Source organism: Chrysochloris asiatica, unplaced genomic scaffold (assembly GCF_000296735.1).
Source record: "Chrysochloris asiatica unplaced genomic scaffold, ChrAsi1.0 scaffold00129, whole genome shotgun sequence".
NCBI classification, from domain to species: Eukaryota; Metazoa; Chordata; class Mammalia; order Afrosoricida; family Chrysochloridae; genus Chrysochloris; species Chrysochloris asiatica.
This window is the reverse complement of record NW_006408647.1, coordinates 6,001,324-6,006,482: the sequence shown is the minus strand read 5'-3', so window position 1 is coordinate 6,006,482 and position 5,159 is coordinate 6,001,324.

Below are 5,159 nucleotides of genomic sequence, written 5' to 3'. Positions count from 1 at the left end.
TAGCCATTCCACGGGAGAAAGATGAGACTTTCTTCTCCCGTAAAGATTTACAGCCTCGGAAACCCTGTGCAGGGTCACTATGAGTCGGAACCGACTCCACGGTACTTACCAAGAACAACAACAACAGCCTGCTTAATGTGTCTAACCATAATTTCACGTCATTTCCATTTGTTCCTTTCTATACAAATCGGGCTGCTAACCGCAAGGTCAGCATTTCGAAACTACCAGCTGTTCCGCAGGAGAAAGATGAGGCTTTCTGCTCCCATAAAGATTTATAGCCTCAGAAACCCTGTACAAGGTCTCTATGAGTAGGAACTGACTCCACGGCACATAACAACAACAACGTTTACTAAGTATTGACACTTGTGATAAAACAAGGTCGCCTGGAAAACACTTTGACTTACAATCCCTTATAAGGGGAAAGTTTTGTCTCTGAAGCCTGGGTTTTGCCCTCCTGTTAGGGTGTTTTTCTGGAACTTCTGATTTTTAATAAAAGTTTAGTGTACCCTTAAGCCTTATTCAACTGGGTTTTTTTGATAAACGCCTTTTTTTTCCCCCCCTGTTAAATAAGGAAAACTGTTTAAGGTTCAAAACTCTTTGTGTATTGATTTACTTAGTCTAGTGACTCCATTTTCAAAACATACCATCACCTTTTAAAGAACTTTTCAAACACGTACGACCCTTTGTACATGTCATAGTTGTCACCTGTGCTGAGAAAACATGTTATCTGAAAATCATCCAGGGCACACAAAAATCAAGATGGGAAATAAAAATAATGAGCTGATTAACATTTAAGATTTAATCCAACATGCCACTTTGAAATCATAAAACACAGGCACTTACGATCTTTCCTTTGAAACAGTAAAATTTTGGAACTCCTTTTCAGGTCTTTATCAATTAAGTTATAAGCAAGGTCATAGCCATTATCTGTGTTTGTAAACCAGTGCACCTGTTGAAGCTTTTCCTGTAATTTAGTCCTTATGTGAAATACTGAAACATACAGTTCCTATAAATTATGCCACATTTTAACAAAGTATACTTAAACATACATATAATTGAGTTCCTCTCAGATTCTGTTTTTTGAGCTCCTCTGTTAGCTTTGAAAATACAACATTATTTCACTAGTTCAGCCTGAGGTAATTGTGAATTTGTACTTTAATTGACTGGTATCTTGGGGAACATGTTTGTCTGTGAACGAAGACTGGCTGGGGAGTGAACCAGTCTGGTTTATGGATGACTTGGCATAGGCTTCTTTGCTGTATACTAGTGCCCTCTTGTGGAAATCTATTACATGAATTGTTTTAGTACATTGAACTTGGGACCGCACACTTTCCTTTTTTTTTAAAGTATGTTTTCAAGTTTTCAAAAGGTTTTTGATTTATTATTTTTGCCAATCTGACTCTATAATGGGAAAGGAATTGTTTTAAAAGTTGTTTTAGGCCTTTTCTAAGTGGAAACATGTGCTCAGATTTAGAGGACGTTGTAATGCTATTCTTTTTTTCCTTGAGCAAAGAAAATTTGTAGGATATTTTGACCTCTCATGATCACAATCATTATGCCTCTCTTTATAACTACCTACACTTGACTCTCTGACTACCTAAACTATGTTTTCTTTAAAACACCAACTTAGCTGTCTTCCTTACCTTTTTTGTTTTTTCTTTTTTTAGCATACTAGAACTCATGAAGTTTTGGTTTTAATTCAAGGTTCACAGCTTCTTTTTTGAAATTTTTTGTACTTTTTTAATGTTATTTTTCATTTGTTTATTTTTGTTTTATTTTGCATTGTAAAAGTTATTATAAGTTGAAACCAATCTTAACACAATCACCTCTGTAGTTTAAGGAAGGATAAGAAAGAATTTCTTAATAAATGAGTTTACATGATTAAACCAGGTATATTATAAGTAATGGAGTCCTGGTGTGGCACTGTAGGATAAGCACTGGACTGCTAACTGCAAAGTCAGTGGTTCAAACCCACCAGCTGCTCATTGGGAATGCTATACAGGGGTGCTATGAGGCAGAATCGACTCAGAAGCACTTAACAACTACAATTATAAGTGATATGCCACCTAGTGAAGGCTTTTCTATTTGTATGTATAAAGATTTCTTGGTTTTTTTATGTTGTTTTTTTTTTTCTTAATGACATTGTATTGCAGCATTAAGTCATTTGGCTAAATTGCTAGAAATGTTTCAACTATTAAGTGCTCTTGACTTTACCCAAACACTGAAAATCATATCAAAGGTACCCAAAGATAAGTTTGTATACAGTTATATACATCTTACAAGTTCTGATTTATTTTATATTACTCATTAATTTAACTATGCTTTGTTATAAATGAATCTTGAATAAGAATTATTCATTGTAGTGTTGTTATTTAAAATTGTACTTTAAAAGAAGAAACTATAAACTAATCTAGTTACCAAGTGGGACTTCATTATTTCATTTACCTCCTCCTATGCAATGATTAATGCTGCGAAGTGTACGGTTATGTTACAGTATATTCACAAAAGAAATGTAAGTACAAAGTTTCAGAGGTAGCAAATTACATTCTTTTGGAAATTTACTGTACTATTTCAATGTGTTAAAGTGCCTTGTTGTAAAGTAAAATTTTAAGTCTAGAATCCATTATTTTCCTGACTTAAATATTTTTCATTTTGATATATACTATATGCTGTTATAATAGTTTTATTATTAAATGCTTACGTTTTAATCAAGTATATAAGTTTCAGAAGTCTTTTCCTCCTACTCATGAGTATCGTAATTGTTTGTCTGTCCTGGGATTTGAATTCGATTCTTGTTTTAAAAAAAGAAGAGATTATCTTTGCTTAAGAATACATATTCCATGCTCATGCTTTTGTTTTTGTACACACATTTCGGGAAGAATTTAGGAGTGTGGCTATAGTTTAAACTTCTAAGATTCCAACATTTTACATTTACATTTTAAGTACCTAATTGTTAACAAAAACTAATTTTATTTTCTAAAAAAGACATTTGTACTTCATTTCTAACTAATATCTTTAGTTTTGCTTTAAAAAATAATAAAAGAATCTATACTTTGTGTTTATCCAATAAACCACCATCACAACAGTCTTTTCAAAGTTAGTATTACTGTTTTTTTCTATTTAAAAGATGTGGGGTCTTATTTTTTGTTTTTCAAGATTTCTTAAATTTATTAACGTTTGGAGTACTTATTAAAGTTATACAAGAGTTGCATTCTTCAAATGTTATTTGTAAAACAAGGTTATATATAACCCTCAGTGAGTGGAGCCGACAGTAAATAGTGTGTGTTATTTTTCCTGTCCTTGGATTTAAGATGAAAATTAATTTACAACCAGTTCATTCATGGAGAAGAAAAAAATCAGCTCCATGTTTCATGATTTGGATTCTCATTGTTTATCAAGTGACAAAATCATTCACTCTTGAAGAGAAGCAAAGACTTTTGTCATTCAGTTCTGAAGAAACTTCATCCTTAAGACATCACTGAGGGAGACAATTAGACTTCCCAGTTCTCACAACAGTTGCAACAGAAGGTCTCACTATGTTTCTTTGGGACCCTGTGTGAAAGGTGAGGACATGACTCCAGTGGCAAATTAGGTAAAGTCATGCATTGGACTAAGGGGCATGGCAGAAGATAATATGGTTCAAATATTAAGCTGTTTGGAGTCCCTGGTGGCACAAATAGGTAAGCTCTGGTCAGCTAATTGAAAGGTTAACAGTCCAAGTCCACCTTGTGACTCCTCAAGGTGATCAGTTTCCTAAAGGTCTGGTGATCAGTTTCCTAAAGGTTACAGCCTTGACAACCTTGTAGAACAGTTCCATTCTGCACACATGGGATCACCATGAGTAGAAATCAACTCAACATCTAACAACATATATAGTAAAGATATAGTCAAGGTTTTATCCCTGGATCATCTGGAAACGATAAAGTATAGATAGAATAGTCTTTCTGCCACTTCTCTCCAAGCCTTGGATGAAAAACTCATAGAGATGAGCCTGTGCTCCTGTGGGAAACATCGGCATGCTGATTTTGTCCACCACAGCCTCAAGGTCTCCCCTTAGCTGGAATTTACTATACAAGGAACTAACTTGAATTTCCATTCATTGTTTAAGGGACTAATACGGTCTTTTTATTAATAGCTTGCTTTATTCTAGGTTCCATCTATCTAATTGGGAAAATGGACGAAAAGGTTAGGCACTTCTAAGTCTTTGTTTTCTTTATATGAACACTCATGGAAATACCTCCTGTGAAAGGAAAAAAAGAAACTATTAAAAAAAAGTTTTGCTCCTATGATGAAACTTTACAATAGGCAACTTTACAACTACATTTTAAATGACATTTTTTTTTCTGTTTACAAAACAAAAAACATACATACTTAAATGACATTTTGAGATATGCAAATTATGAGCAAATTTCATAAGTAATAAATACTTTAAAAACCAACTTATGAATGAATATGAAAAATTATTATGGTCCATGCTTGTTTTGAAACCTCTATCTTACATTCTGCTGTAGATTTTAGGATTGGAGCATAGTAGTGGGTCCTAGCAAATTTTGTCACCAGAATTAGACATGCAAAGAGTAAATAAAAGGTTTTTGCACATCTCCCTAGAAGGTGAATACACATCCATGTATTTTCATCTCCACTCATCCCCATCTCATTGAAGGAAGGAGAAGCATCATCCATATTCATACTTCCATGGACTCAGCTTCAAGTTTGGAAAGTCTTAATGGTTGTAGGTCATTAGAGTCAGTTCCTTCTGGACATTCAAATGGCAGAGGTGACCCCACATGTTCTCTGATCATTTGAGTCTTCTATTGAGAGAGAGGAGCCCTGGTGTGGCGCTGTGGGTTAATGCACTGGACTACAAAGTCACTTTGAACCACAAAGTTGGAGGTTCAAGCTCATCAGCCACTCCTTAGAAACCCTATACAGGGTCATTATGTGTTGGAACCGACTTGACAGCACTTAACAACAACAACCGAGAGATAAGGAATTCTGGTGTGGCAGGGTGGGTTAATGCACTGGACTGCAAGGTTGGTTTGAACCAGAAGGTCGGCAGTTCAAGCTCATCAACCACTACTTAGAGACCCTATACAGGGTCACTATGGGTCAGAACTGACTTGACAGCACTTAACAACAACCGAGAGATAAGGAATTCT